General features: G+C 46.0%; 1 long non-coding RNA gene and 1 pseudogene across 1 annotated transcript; both read left to right on the plus strand.

Moving 5' to 3' along the window:
- Positions 1-3,064: 3,064 nt before the first annotated feature.
- Positions 3,065-13,823, plus strand: LOC113047903 (nuclear factor 7, brain-like; annotated as a pseudogene).
- LOC113047904 (uncharacterized) lies at positions 4,395-5,812 on the plus strand. Its single transcript, XR_003276363.1, has 3 exons — positions 4,395-4,521; positions 4,609-4,725; positions 5,071-5,812. It is a non-coding gene; the product is annotated as an uncharacterized LOC113047904 (long non-coding RNA).
- Positions 13,824-16,606: the final 2,783 nt, after the last annotated feature.

The raw sequence follows: 16,606 nt of genomic DNA on the forward strand, positions 1-16,606 counted from the left end.
GAGGACTCATAGGTGGCGTTGATAGCCTCAACTATCCAATGACTAATAGTCTGCTTAGAAGCAGGAAAACCCCTCTTGGGGGGACCGTAGCATACAAGCAATTGGACTGTTTTTCTCCACAGGGCAGCTCTGTGGACATATACGTCCAGCGCTCGAACTGGACACATACAATTTAGCTATTCTTGGTTGGGCTCCCGAAAGGGAGGAGGACAGAAGGCCTGCAGCACTACAGGTTGTGGTGGGATAAAGGGCAACTTAGGAACATCATCCCGCTCGAGGGTATGTGAACACTTTGGTCATGCCAGGAGCAAAATCAAAATAGGTAGGGGGCACTGAGAGGGCCTGTAAATCTCCTACTCTCCTCAGAGAGGTAATAGCCAACAGAAAGGCGGTTTTAAGAGTCAGATGTCTGCCTGAGATATCTTGAATCGGCTCGAATGGAGATGTGCAAAGAGCCTCTAACACCACAACCAAGTCCAATGGGGGAATACCGGGACCGTACTGGAGGTCTCAGCCTCAGCGCACCTCGGAGGAAACGTGTAACTAAGGGGTGTCTTCACAAAGACTGACCATCGAGAAGGGCATGGTAGGCCACAATGGCCACCACGTAAACCTTCAGCATGGAGTGGGTCAACCCTGCAGAGAGCCTGGCCTGTAGAAACTCCAGAACTGTACCAACTGGGCAGTTTGCTGGGTCAGGCTGGTGGTCTCTGCAGCATGAGGTGAAGAGTTTCCACCTCAGGGCGTACAGTTTCCTCGTTCAGGGAGCTCTGGCTTGGAGGATGGTCTCAACAACCTCAGTTTGAGAGACCGGATGCTATGAGTTGTGCCTCCTCAGGGGCCACACCCACAGCTTCCACAACTCCGAGCGAAGGTGAATTACCGTGCCCTGCACCTGTGAGAGTAGGTCTGTCCTGATCGATATCTCCATGGAGACCAGATCTGCGAACCATACTCGGCCTGGCCAGAATGGGCCCACTAGCAACAGACGGACCCCGTCCTAGCATACTCCTCGCCAGAACTCCCCGGGAGCAGAGCAATAGGGGGGAAAGGGCGTACAGACGAAGCCTCGGCCAGGTCTGTACCATAGCCTCCAGTCCCAGAGGAGCTGGATGAACTAGAGAGAACTGTAGGGGACATTGTGATGTCTCTTGAGTCGCAAAGAGGTCTACTTGAGCTCTGTCAAAAACTGTCCATATCTGCTTCACCACCTCGGGGTGAAGCTTCCATTCCCCGGGCCTCGGCCCCTGCCTCGACAGTATGTCCGCTCCACAGACCACGGGCAGGGTGGCCACTCATGACCGCAACCCAACCAGTGAGGGATGCATCCATCGCTAGTATTACACGGTGAAAAGGAGCTCCCAGCACCGGGCCCTGATTCAGGAACCAAGGTTTCTTCCACATTTCCAAGACACGGAGGCAATGCTGCGTGACCTTGATAGTTCGAAGTGGATTTCCCCTCTGGGAAAATCCCTTGGTCTTGAGCCACCACTGTAGTGGTCTCATGTACAGCAGGCCAAGAGGTATGACGTTGGACACAGCTACCATCAGACCCAACAATCTCTGAAATTGTTTGACAGTGAGTGACTGGCCTTCTTTGACTTCTCGACTGAGATGAGGATTGACTCGATACGAGCAGGAGACAATCGTGCCTGATATTGGTAAGCTTCGCCCCCGGAAAGCGAACCTCAAGAAACTTCCTGTGTTGTGGAAGGATGGATATGTGGAAGTATGCATCTTTGAGATCTATTGTGACAAACCAGTCTATGAAATACTATGAAATACCGGCTTGTAAGAACCCGGACTCCCTGTCCTTGAGGAGGGACCACCTCAATTGCCTCCTCCTCTAATTAGGGTTTTCACTCCTTGTTCCATTACCAGAGTCTGCTCGGGGCCAACTAACAGCGGAGTAAACATCGTTGAATCTCGGCGGTAGACAGCCGAACTGAATATTGGTATAGCATTTTTCCTACTGTATCGCAGGCCCCATGGAGATACATTTGGCAGTAGTTTCCACACTGCTAAATAATCTACTAAGGGAATCAGTCTCTTGAGACTGACCTCTGGTGTAAGAGGCCCTCAAAGGGGCGGCAAGCATCTCACCTCCGCCTGTGGCACGTGGGCGGTAAATACTGAGGACATTGCTCGCTAGAGGCCGCTGCACCCTGGAACTCTGGCAGGGTTGCAGACCGGCCCCCAGAGGGCGCTGAGGCGAGACGGGCACCGTGTAATGCGGTGTATGGCGCTCTACCCTAGTAGGGGCTGCCCTCTGCAGTCGTGACCGAAACGTGTCAGGACTTTTTAGCTGAGGACATCCCAGCCTGAAAGTATGGCCCTCAGATCCGCCCTTAGACTGGGAAAACCTGTTTCAGAGCGTTGCTTCAGCCTCCGGTCCCGAAGCGGGGGAGCGTGGGCGTCAACGCTCTGATGATAGACTGAGAGGGCTGTTCCCGCCCAGCAGCCCCTCCAGTATATAGCCTCATTGTCTTCATCCTCTGTTAGGCCAGAGATGGGAAAATGTTTTTTCTACTGAATCCTGAGCCTTGTGTTAAATTAAGTGTATGTTACACATGGTCTTGAGTCAAGTTGCGCTATTAGACTATGATAAGTTCAACCGAAAAATGCATGTGGGAAATGCCATTTGGATTATATACAGACAGTCTGTGTATTATTCATGGACTGATTTCAATGTGCCATTGCTGGTATTGCAACGCTCTGTACAAAACTGTTGCAACGGCCAACAATGCTGGAAACACAGGTTTGTGTAGAACATATTGCATGGACTGTTTTGAAGGAACTGATTTGAACATATTATTGGCGAAGGGGTGAAATGGTTGTTGTATGTGGGGAGGTCGCTTGCTTGTATACACTATGTCACTTTAATATATCAGTATCAAAAACTCAATGGATTGGTATCCCATAGTTTCATTGTGGCTTTCGCTAAACTGTTTGAAAGAGTTGTTACAATTTAAGACATATGCCTAGTTCTAGTCATACATGGACAGTAAATAATTACTAAAATATTGATACACTGCACTATTAAACTTAAACATTTGTAATTGGTCCAAAGTTGTCACGACATCATTGCTTAGGCATTCTGAGATTATGAGTGTGCAGGTGCAGCCACATTATGTGATCATTTCCTTGTTGTTATTCTTTGTAAAATTATATTCTGGAGGGTGGAGTTGATAGATCTTCTACATAAACGAAAGTCAAGTAAAGAAATATAAAGGATTGGGTGTGGTGACAGGTAAAGCAGGTCTCACAGTATCTCAAGTAAGAGAAGTATATTTATTGGACTTGGTAATCAAAGCAGCTATTACTAAGGCAGTTTCAGCTGGAACTTCTATTAGCTGAGACCTGAGAACTGACTTCAGCAATGGCGGATCCTTTGTCCTTCCTGGAAGAGGATTTTACATGTCTCATCTGTTGTGATGTCTTCACCGATCCAGTCACATTGAAGTGTAGCCACAGTTTGTGTGAGAAAATGTCTCCAGCGTTTCTGGACGACTCAAGATGTGCCGCGGTGTCCGGTCTGTCGGAAGGAATGCTCTCGACGACGAACCCACCAAGAGCCTGGCGTTTCAGAGCACTCTGTGAGTCCTTCAAGAAGAGGAAACCCTCCACTGTTTTCAGCAGACGTTTGTCCAGAACATGAAGAAAAGTTCAAACTCTTCTGCTTTTGTGGACAAGGAGCAATCTGTGTGGTCTGTTACACATCAAAGAAGCACGAAGACCACAAGTGTTCACCTGTCAACGAGGCTGCTGGGAATTTAAAGGTACTTGGAGTTTGGAATCGGATCTGACTGACTTTTGGCAACGTCAAGCTCATTATTAAGAGTTTGTCCTATGATTCTAGGAGGATCTCAAGACACAAATGGACAGATTACAGGTGACACTCGGTGACCTCAAGAAAGCCCATGAGAGCTGTGTTAAACAGGTTGAGATCAGTAAGGTAAGAGGTTATGGCATGTTCAAGTGCTCCTGGGAAGTTTATATTTACCAAATTCGGAAGTGTACAATCATTCCAACATGACTTGAAACACACCATTAGTTTTGTGATTAGTAGTGAACCTTTACATTGTTAACAGAAGCGCTTAAACCATTTCAGGAATGCATCAGTACGGATGAAACCCAGATAAAGGAGGAATTTGGAGAAGCTCCGTCAGTTCCTTAAAGACGAAGAGGAGAAATGGATCAGATCCTTGCATAAAAAAACAAAAACTTCAAGATGAGAAACTCCAGGCCAGAATGAAGGAGCTCACCGCACAGATATCAGATCTGTCTGAGAGGATGGCTGCCGTCTGGCAGGAAATAGAAACTGAAAACATCACATTTCTCCAGGTACAGATCAGATCATAGTCATAAAGCCAACGACAAAGGTCAATCAGAGAACTGTAAATCTGAAGCAAGCGTATCTTATAATTAGTGTTCATGATAAATGATTGCTCAACCTCATGAGTGAAAACGAATTAATCCTTTTTTATTTCTCATTCAGATTACAGCAAACACCCTACAAAGGTGAGTCTTTCTCAGTTAGCATTTGGTTATAGCTGCACTCCTATTATATCCAGTGAACACCAAATATCTTACTGTTTATCTACACAGACTCCAACACCCATCAGTAGGTAAACATAGTCCCTGAACTACAGGAATATCAGCACTATCCCATTCAGACAATGATCTTCACCACATGGGTCAAAATGCAGAACATTGTGGAACAGCGTAAGTAATAACGTCTGCTTAGATTCTGAATATAGTTTATGTATGGAAATGTCTTTCATTGGTAGTAGTACACCGATATTGACTGATGATTGGATGGTGTTTTAACGTTGCTTTCTTGGCTATTTTCATGATGATCAACAAGTTGTAAACCCTATATAAGGTGTTTATATATAGCAACGGATGTCATATGATATCAAGAGCTTGGGTGTGATTCTGGATTGTTCTATTAAGCACCATGAATGTATATGATCTGATCGCAGCTATTATTGAAAATGCCCAATGTATTTTACCCAAAGAAGGTTGACAGATGAAGAGCTCTGTAGTTTACGGTCATCTGTGTTTCAGCTCCTGTGACTCTGGACCCAGTCACAGCATCCAGTAAACTGCAGGTGTCTCAGGATTGCCTCAGTGTTCATTGCGTGGAAAATAAAATGAGTGTGTCTTATAAACCCAGAGAGGATGTATGTGGGAGTGCTGGGCTCACAGGGCTTCAGCTCAGGTGTTCACTGCTGGGACGTGCAGGTAGAAAACAACAGTCACTGGACGCTGGGAGTGGTGTCAGAAAAAGTAGACCGCAAAAAAAATTACAAATTGTATCCGAAGAAACATTTTTGGTGTTTTTCATTACATGAATTCTACATACATGCAAGGAAATGATCCTGTCAGCGATATTGATAGCAATGAGAGGCCAAATATCATCCGACTGCAGCTGGACTTTGATGAAGGAGAGCTGAGATTCATCGACCCTTTTAGAAACAGGATTCTGTGCACCTACACGGGTAGATTTCCAGATAAAGTGTTCCCATATTTCTGTACTGAAGATACGATCAGCCCACTTAACATTTTCTTTTTAAATAAACAAAAATTGTAAAGCACAAGATTTCTTTTATATATGTTGTGATTTGTGCACGACACGTGCCAAGATAATCCTCAAATGCAACGTAACGAGTGTTTTAGGGACACTGTATATCAAGTTAAGTGATCATTTAATCAAGTAATGTTTAAGTGTATAGGGTGAAGCATTATAAATATAACAAATTATTTAATGTGGTTATCAATGAACAAAAAATAAAGGCTTTTTGGTGTACTAATGTGATATTATTGACTTGTAAGTAAAATACAGTGTGGTGCTGTCACCTCTGGCAGATAATTGTTGGGTGGTGTTGGTGTTCTAGTGGAATTCCTCGTAATTGTATTGTGGAGGATGACATATTCCTGCAACATCTGCAATGGTGAAACTCTCAGGCTGTGAGTAAAAGTAAACCATAAACTGTAATAAATAGCCTACCTGAGAGAGGTTGTTGTCAATGTAATCCGCTTCATACAGTCCAGTTTTATTTATGCAATGAGTAAATCGTTTCATAAAATTACAGCATATGTTAAGAAATTTCTGCTATCACTCATTTTTCATAATGTAGAGTGTTAATCAATTTAGCTAGTAAGTTAACTGATGGTAAATACTAACTTGTGTACTGAAATCGTTAGCCCTGAAGAGGTAACCACAGCAACGCCAGCAGTTTTCCTTCATTATTTAACGGAATATAAACAATACCTAAACACTGTGATAATTTATCACTTTATTATATGTAAATATCATAAATGTATCACAAAAAAAAACAGGTCTGTAAGTAAAATAACTGATGTTTGGCTAACTGTGCTTGGCTAACAACACTGTAAAGAATTAAGACTGCATGGGTCTATAGTAGATTCCTCCAGAAAATGTACTCGGTTACTAACATAACCTCGGTTCCCTGAAATACGGGAACGAGTACTGCATCAAAGACCCTATGGGAAAACAAATCTAGGTTACGTATGTAACCCTAGTTCCTCGAGGGAACGAGACGCTGCGTCGAAACGCTATGGGGAATGTGTTTATCATGAGCAACTATGAATATCATATCTACATGTCTTATAGAAGAGCGTGACGTCCACAGGCGGGGTGACGTAAGCAATCAGGAAGCTATAAAGGCACGAGCCGCGCAGCCGGCATCAGCTTTGAGCATCAGCAAGGGTTACATACGTAACCTAGAGACGTTCCTCTTCAGGAACTCGAGCTGCGTCAAAACTCTTTGGGGAACGAGTACCAACGCTGCCAGATTACCAAACCCCTAGCTAGTGTGTGTATCCGAAAAGCACAGCTTAGGACGAGAGGACTGAAGTGCCTGGAGTGACTGGCATGTCTAAGCCACAGAATCGTGCAAAAATAGAAGGTGTGGACCACCCCGCAGCATTGCAGATGTCCAGCATGGACACACCTACTAGAAAGGCCTTGGAGGCTGCCATACCCCGTGTAGAGTGAGTCTTGGCTCCCGACAGCGGGGGACGGCCAGAGGACTCATAGGTGGCGTTGATAGTCTCAACTATCCAATGACTAATAGTCTGCTTAGAAGCAGGAAAAACCCCTCTTGGGGGGACCGTAGCATACAAGCAATTGGTCTGTTTTTCTCCACAGGGCAGCTATGTGGACATATGCATCCAGCGCTCGAACTGGACACATACAATTTAGCTTCTCTTGGTCGGACTCCCGAAAGGGAGGAGGACAGAAGGCCTGCAGCACTACAGGTTGTGGTGGGATAAAGGGCAACTTAGGAACATATCCCGCTCGAGGGTATGTGAACACTTTGGTCATGCCAGGAGCAAAATCAAGATAGGTAGGGGGCACTGAGAGGGCCTGTAAATCTCCTACTCTCCTCAGAGAGGTAATAGCCAACAGAAAGGCGGTTTTAAGAGTCAGATGTCTGCCTGAGATATCTTGAATCGGCTCGAATGGAGATGTGCAAAGAGCCTCTAACACCACAACCAAGTCCAATGGGGGAATACGGGACTGTACTGGAGGTCTCAGCCTCAGCGCACCTCGGAGGAAACGTGTAACTAAGGGGTGTCTTCACAAAGACTGACCATCGAGAAGGGCATGGTAGGCCACAATGGCCACCACGTAAACCTTCAACATGGAGTGGGTCAACCCTGCAGAGAGCCTGGCCTGTAGAAACTCCAGAACTGTACCAACTGGGCAGTTTGCTGGGTCAGGCTGGTGGTCTCTGCAGCATGAGGTGAAGAGTTTCCACCTCAGGGCGTACAGTTTCCTCGTTCAGGGAGCTCTGGCTTGGAGGATGGTCTCAACAACCTCAGTTGAGAGACCGGATGCTATGAGTTGTGCCTCCTCAGGGGCCACACCCACAGCTTCCACAACTCCGAGCGAAGGTGAATTACCGTGCCCTGCACCTGTGAGAGTAGGTCTGTCCTGATCGGTATCTCCCATGGAGACCAGATCTGCGAACCATACTCGCCCTGGCCAGAACGGGGCTACTAGCAACAGACGGACACCGTCCCGGCATACTCTCACCAGAACTCCCGGGAGCAGAGCAATAGGGGGAAAGGCGTACAGACGAAGCCTCGGCCAGGTCTGTACCATAGCCTCCAGTCCCAGAGGAGCTGGATGAACTAGAGAGAACTGAAGGGGACATTGTGATGTCTCTTGAGTCGCAAAGAGGTCTACTTGAGCTCTGTCAAAAACTGTCCATATCTGCTTCACCACCTCGGGGTGAAGCTTCCATTCCCCGGGCCTCGGCCCCTGCCTCGACAGTATGTCCGCTCCACAGACCACGGGCAGGGTGGCCACTCATGACCGCAACCCAACCAGTGAGGGATGCATCCATCGCTAGTATTACACGGTGAAAAGGAGCTCCCAGCACCGGGCCCTGATTCAGGAACCAAGGTTTCTTCCACATTTCCAAGACACGGAGGCAATGCTGCGTGACCTTGATAGTTCGAAGTGGATTTCCCCTCTGGGAAAATCCCTTGGTCTTGAGCCACCACTGTAGTGGTCTCATGTACAGCAGGCCAAGAGGTATGACGTTGGACACAGCTACCATCAGACCCAACAATCTCTGAAATTGTTTGACAGTGAGTGACTGGCCTTCTTTGACTTTCTCGACTGAGATGAGGATTGACTCGATACGAGCAGGAGACAATCGTGCCTGATATTGGTAAGCTTCGCCCCCGAAAGCGAACCTCAGAAACTTCCTGTGTTGTGGAAGGATGGATATGTGGAAGTATGCATCTTTGAGATCTATTGTGACAAACCAGTCTATGAAATACTATGAAATACCGGCTGTAGAACCCGGACTCCCTGTCTTGAGGAGGGACCACCTCAATTGCCTCCTCCTCTAATAGGGTTTTCACTCCTTGTTCCATTACCACAGTCTGCTCGGGGCCAACTAACAGCGGAGTAACATCGCTGAATCTCGGCGGTAGACAGCCGAACTGAATATTGTATAGCATTTTTCTACTGTACGCAGGACCCATGGAGATACATTTGGCAGTAGTTTCCACACTGCTAAATAATCTACTAAGGGAATCAGTCTCTTGAGACTGACCTCTGGTGTAAGAGGCCCTCAAAGGGGCGGCAAGCATCTCACCTCCGCTGTGCACGTGGGCGGTAAATACCGAGGACATTGCTCGCTAGAGGCCGCTGCACCCTGGAACTCTGGCAGGGTTGGCAGACCGGCCCCCAGAGGGCGCTGAGGCGAGACGGGCACCGTGTAATGCGGTGTATGCCGCTCTACCCTAGTAGGGGCTGCCCTCTGCAGTCATGACCGAAACGTGTCAGGACTTTTTAGCTGAGGACATCCCAGCCTGAAGTATGGCCCTCAGATCCGCCCTTAGACTGGGAAAACCTTGTTTCAGAGTGTTGCTTCAGCCTCCGGTCCCGAAGCGGGGGAGCGTGGGCGTCAACGCTCTGATGATAGACTGAGAGGGCTGTTCCCGCCCAGCAGCCCCTCCAGTATATATAATAAATGTCATTATATTCCTCAGAATTAATGCAGTTAACCAATCAGATCAGTAAAGACGGTCTGGTTTTGGTAAGATTCACATCAAAACTGAAAATGATGTAATACACGAGTTGCCTCGGCAGCACGCGAGCTGCTTAGTCACACAAACATTATTAATCTCCTCCGAGATAAGTAGCTGCAGCCGCGAGTTCACAGAGGGGGAAGGAACTGCTGCACGTGCTTCCGAACCTCGAGAGCAAACTCTAGATCTAGGGAACACGGGTGAAGATAGGCAGAGCCATCTTCGACCCGTCCCCAGATATGCGAGAAGCACAGTCAGCCCCTGCAACACTCGGGCTTCCGAACCCAGAGATCGTGCAGATCTGGCGGGTGCGGTAGGAGATAGGGATGCGCCCATCTCCATACCCTCCAGCAGATCTATCTGTGAACCCAGCGAGTGCAGGCGCCGTTCCGCCTCGCAGAAGAATCCCTCTCGAGAAAGAATCCTCCGGGATCGAAGTGTCCACACTGGCTTGTACCAGTGCAGGCAGCGTGCCTCGATCCCAGGCAGACCGCGAAAAGACTGTGTGTATCCCCACTCGTGATGTAGCGAGGAACAAACAATCTGAAATGCGATCTGGATTCGCCTTTCAGATGTCTCGTCTTAGCTTTGCTCTTTGGCTATTGCTTACTCTTTGAGGAGCTTATAGTGACAAACAACAATAAATAAGATTGACAAGACAGAATGACATGTACACACAGAGCGCTTGCTGAAAAACGCAAAGCTGATGCCGGCTGGGTGGCTCGTGCCTTTATAGCTTCCTGGTCGCTTACGTCACCCTGCCCGTGACGTCACGCTCTTCTATAAGACAGATTAGATATGATATATCCAGAGTCGCCAACGCTAAACGTGTTCCCCAAAGCATTTCGACGCAGCTCGAGTTCCTGAAGAGGAACCTCCTTTTTTTCCTGAACTGAAGCCTTATTCAATCACGCAGTGAAACTGCACATCCATTGGTTCATGCAGTGTTATAGAAACAAACCAACGGCCCAGCTTGGTGCTGCACGACTCATTCCCACATTTCAGGGAACCAAAGTTACGTTAGTTAGTACGTTCACTTTCAATACTTCACTCGTACTGCATCTAAGAAGCAATGGGAACCCAATTGAATCATGCTGTGCTAAGAAAAGGGAAACGACCAATGCAGTCATACTTGATTTATGATACCAAGACATGACAATAGCAACTAGGAGCAGAATAAGCTCAATGAGGTTATATCTGGCCTAGCTTGATCGTCCCATGCTCGTATCGCCTCGGTACCTAAAGGACCAAGTGCACACGAGCAGAGTTTGAGTCTTGGGCAAACAATGGCCAAGAGTATGAGAATGAGGAACAAAAGATGAAAGTACCCTAGCATGAAGTGCCAGGACGACTAGATTATCAAATCTAGCAAATGCGGATGGCGAGTTCCAACCAGCCACTGCACAAATTTCTTTGATAGTCACACCGCTAGACCATGCCCAGGAAAAATTGTAGGACTGCTCTCGTTGAATGGGCTCTCACTCCAATTGGGCATTGCAGGCCCAAGGAAGTGTAGGCTAGCTGAATTGCATCTACAATCCTCTAAGAAAGACTCTGCTTTGAGACCGGCAGCACTTAGATTCAGTTTCAAAAGCATACAAAGAGCTGTTCTGATCGCCTTATCGGCGCAGAGTGCTCCATGTAGAATTTCAGTGCCCTAACATGACACAGTAGATTCAGCTCTCGATCTTCCTTTGTGAAAAGAGCAAAAATAGTTAATACTTGTGGTCTGAAGGGTGTGGAGAGCATCTTTGGTATATAGCCATGCCTTGATTTCAGGTCAAGCTTCGAGTCGTTAGGCCTGAATTCTCGGCAATTAGGGCTTATCGAGAGTGCTTCTAAATCGCCCACAGTTAGACCTTGAGCATGGAGGGGGATCGCCCCTTCTCCAAGAGCCCTTGTAAGAATGACACTCGGTGACCTCAAGAAAGCCCATGAGAGCTGTGTCAAAAAGGTTGAGCTCATTAAGGTAAGAGGTTATGGCATGTTCAAGTGCTCCCAGAAAGTTTATATTTACGAATTAGGAAGTGTACAATCATTCCAGCATGACTTGAACACACCAATAGTTTTGTAATCAGTAGTGAACCTTTACATTGTTAACAGAAGCGCTTAAACCATTTCAGGAATGCACCAGTATGGATGAAAACCAGATAAAGGAGGAATTTGAGAAATTCCATCAGTTTCTGAGAGATGAGGAAGAGAAACAGATCAGATCTTTGCATAAAGAAAAGAAACCTCAAGATGAGAAACTCCAGGCCAGAATGAAGGAGCTCTCCGCACAGATATCAGATCTGTCTGAGAGGATGGCAGCCGTCTGGCAGGAAATAGAAACTGAAAACATCACATTTCTCCAGGTACAGATCAAATACTCAACGATACACATAAAGCCAAGGACAACAGTCAATCAGAGAGCTGTAATCTGAAGCAAGCGTATTTTATAATCAATGTTACTGAAATTTCCTCAACCACACGACTGAGCGTTAATTGCTTTTTTATTTCTCATTCAGAATTACTGCAACACCCTACAAAGGTGAGTCTTTCCCAGTTAGCATTTGGTTATAGCTGCACTCCTATTATACCCAGATAACACCAAATATCTTACTGCTTATCTACACAGACTCCAAAACCCATCAGTAGCAAACACAGTCCCTGAACTACAGGAATATCAACACTATCCCATTCAGACAATAATCTTCACCACATGGGTCAAAATGCAGAACCTCAATGAAGACCGTAAGTACGTCTGCTTAGATTCTGAACATAATTTATCTACGCAAAGTTTTTGGTAGTTTTTAATTTAAATTTTTTCATTGGTAGTAGTCCACTGATACTAACTGATGATTGGCTGGTGTTTTAACGTCGCTTCCTTGGCTATTTTCATGATGATCAACAAGTTGTAAACCTATATAAGGTGTTTATATATAGCGACGGATGTCATATGATGTTAAGAGCTTGGGGGTGATTCTGGATTGTTCTATTAAGCACCATGAATGTATATGATCTGATCGCAGCTATTATTGAAAATACCCAATGTATTTTGCCCAAAGAAGGTTGACAGATGAAGAGCTCTGTAGTTTACGGTCATCTGTGTTTTTACAGCTCCTGTCACTCTGGACCCAGTCACAGCATCCAGTAAACTGCAGGTGTCTCAGGATTGCCTCAGTGTTCAGTATGTGGAAAATAAAATGAGTGTGTTTGATAACCCAGAGAGAATGTATGTAGGAGTGCTGGGCTCACAGGGCTTCAGCTCAGGTGTGCACTGCTGGGACGTGCAGGTAGAAAACAACAGTCACTGGACGCTGGGAGTGGTGTCGGAAACAGTAGACCGCAAAAAAAATTACAAAACGTATCCGAAGAGGCATTTCTGGTGTTTCCGTTTCATGAATTCTACATACAAGCAAGGAAATGATTCTGTCAGCAATATTAATTGCTTTTTGGGAGGCCAAATATCATCCGACTGCAGCTGGACTTTGATGAAGGAGAGCTGAGATTCATCGACCCTTCTAGAAACAGGATTCTGTGCACCTACACCGGTGGATTTCCAGAGAAAGTGTTCCCATATTTCTGTACTGAAGATACGTTAAGGCCACTTAACATTTTCTTTTCAAATAAACAAAAATTGTAAACCACAACTAACACAACATTTCTTGTACATATGTTGTGTTTTGTGCACGTGACAAGATAATCCTCAAATGCAACGTAACGAGTGTTTTTAGGGCCACTGTATACCAAGCTAAGTGATCATTTAATCAAGTAATGTTTAAATGTACAGGGTGAAGCATTATAACTATAACAAATTATTTAATGTGATTATCAATGAACAAAAAAATAAAGGCTTTTTGGTGTACTAATGTGATATTATTGACTTGTAAGTAAAATGCAGTGTGGTGCTGTCACCTCTGGCAGATAATTGTTGGGTGGTGTTGGTGTTCTAGTGGAATTCCTCGTAATTGTATTGTGGAGGATGACATATTCCTGCAACATCTGCAATGGTGAAACTCTCAGGCTGTGAATACAAGTAAACCATAAAATGTAATAAATAGCCTACCTGAGAGAGGTTGTTGTCAATGTAATCCACTTCATACAGTCCAGTTTTATTTATCCAATGACTCTAGGAAATCTTTTCATAAAATTACAGCATATGTTAAGAAATTTCTGCTATCACTCATTTTTCATAAGCACTGCGTCGAAGACGCTATGGGAATTTGTTCGTGTAGTGTTATAGAAATGGCTTGGCAGTGGTGCTGCACGAACCTATGGAGGTGAAGCCCACCAAAGCCCGTCAGAATTGGTGGAGCCTCTGGCTATATATTGGCCGATTCGCCACAGGTTACTTTGACTGAAGTGATGAACCCAGTTCAATCACGCCGTGCTAAGAAGAGGGGAACGACCAACGCAATCATACTTTATTTATGATACCAAGATAAGACAACAGCAACTATGAGCAGAATAAGCTAAATTAGGTTATATCTGGCCTAGCTTGATCATCCCATGCTCGTATCGCCTCGGTACCTAAAGGACCAAGTGCACACGAGCAGAGTTTGAGTCTTGGGCAAAAATGGCCAAGAGCATGAGAATGAGGAACAAACGATGCACTTTAGACAGAAAGTACCCTAGCATGAAGTGCCAGGACGACTAGATTATAAAATCTAGCAAATGTGGACGGCGAGATCCAACCAGCCACTGCACAAATTTCTTTGATAGTCACACCACTAGACCATGCCCAGGACGAAGTCACTGCTCTCGTCGAATGGGCTCTCACTCCAATTGGCCATTGCAGGCTCAAGGAAGAGTAGGCTAGCTGAATTGCATCAACAATCCTCTAAGAAAGACTCTGTTTTGAGACCGGCAGCACTTTGGTTCGGTTTCCAAAGCATACAAAAAGCTCTTCTGATTGCCTTATCGGCGCAGAGTGCTCCATGTAGAATTTCAGTGCCCTAACAGGACACAGTAGATTCAGCTCTCGATCTTCATCTGTGTTTTGTAACGCAAAGAGAGTTACCACTTCTGGTCTGAAGGGTGTGGAGAGCATCTTTGGTATATAGCCATGCCTTGGTTTCAGGACGAGCTTCGAGTCGTTAGGCCTGAATTCTCTGCAATTAGGGCTTACCGAGAGTGCTTGTAAATCGCCCACAATTAGACCTTGAGCGTGGAGGGGGATTGCCTCTTCTCCAAGAGCCCTTGTAAGAATGACAGTATCACTGATACGTCACAGGAGGCCAGGTTTTCGCCATGAACACTGATCACTTGGATGCGTAGAGGTGTCTTGTAGATGGAGCTCTAGCCTGTGAAATAGTGTCTAGCACGCGCTCAGGGAGTCCTGTGGGTTCCTGTTGAGCGGCCAAAGGTCCAGAGCCCACAGCTCTGGGTGTGGGTGCCAAATCGTCCCACCCGCTTGAGAAAGGAGATCCCGTCTCAGAGGGACGGACAATGGTGCTGCAGTCAGCATCTGTGACAGGTTGGCTATCCAAAGATGGTTTTCCCAGAGAGGGGCCACAATAAAGACCTCTGCATCTGATCCCTGACCCGCTTAATTACTTGGGGAATCAGAGGAATCGGAGGAAAAACGTAAAGAAGGCAGTTGGGCCTGTCCTGGGCCAATGCGTCCTCGGTCTTGGAAAAATATGTTGGACAATGAGAGTTGTCTCTTGAGGAGAAGAGGTAAATTTCCACCTCTCCAAAGATGTCACATATCTTTCTGCAGGTGCCTCCACTCCTCTGAGGGGACTCTTTATCTTGACAGCATGTCCGCGCCCCTGTTCAGTTTGCCCGTTAGCTTGAAGAGTTGCGTCGATGACAGCCCGCCTTGGTGATTTATGTATGACACCACCGTCATGCTGCCTATATTGGAGGGGGCGCTTGTGTAACAGCCCGAGCTCCAGCACTGGCGATGCTCCTGCCATAAGGCCCAGCAGCTTCTGGAACATTTTAGGGGGCGAGAATCACCTATTTTGAAAGAGGCCGCGAGTCACTGTAGAGCCGCGGGGCACTCCTTCACCATCATTGCCCTCATTGTCACCAAGTCGAGCACTGTTCCCAGATACGTTATCCATTGGCTGGAAGACAGCAAACTCTTGCCAAAATTCACCCGGAGCCCGAGTCATTCCAAGTGGCTGAGGAGGAGGGTTCTGTAACTCAATGCCTCCCCTTCTGACTGAGCTACAACTAGCCAGTCATCGAGGTAAGTGAGAATGCGGATTCCCTTCTGCCTGAGAGGGGAGAGAGCCGCATCCATGCACTTTGTGAACGTGCTAGGAGCCGAAGACAACCCGGAGGGTTCAGATGTCTTAGATCGAGGATGGGGCACAGCCCGCCATCCTTCTTGGGAACTAGGAAGTATGAGCTGGGGGAATGACTTCTATAGCTCATTTCACCAGCAGATTTTCCACTTCGGCGCGCAGAACGTGAGTGATCTCATTGTGCACTGAAGCCAGCAAATACATTTACATCTTGCACAAAAATGCACAAAGAAATTATGATTTTGAAGAAAAACATTCCAGGATTTTTCTCCATATAATGGATTTCAATAGGGACCAATGGGCAGAAGGTTCAATTTGCATTTTCAGTGCAGCTTCAAAGACTATCTATAGACTATACAATCCTTTCTTTTTTGGTCTATGCTCTATCTACCTCATGTAGTTTCAAGCCTATGTGTCATTTGATCAGGATCCACAGTAATGCATATTTATGAGTTTTAATAACTGTATTTCTACCAACAGTATCATCATAAAATACAATATTTGCAAACATAAAAACTAGATAATTTAGCTTTTGTATATATATCAGTACACTCTTGGCTGACACACTCACAACATGTGAGGAATATCAACACACATCAATCATATCAACAGGAAACACACTGAACAGGAACAAAGGTGCTTGAGCTCCCCCTTTTTTTCTACAGTTTCTCAGGATGTAAACGCTCTTCTGTGACTATTTACATTGCAGCCACGTGTTAATGCAACTTTTCCATCCATGCAGCAGCTGTAAGAACCGGATTAACATGCAATGTGTTTCCTCAGGGGGC

This window comes from Carassius auratus, chromosome 29, assembly GCF_003368295.1.
Source record: "Carassius auratus strain Wakin chromosome 29, ASM336829v1, whole genome shotgun sequence".
Taxonomy (NCBI): domain Eukaryota; kingdom Metazoa; phylum Chordata; class Actinopteri; order Cypriniformes; family Cyprinidae; genus Carassius; species Carassius auratus.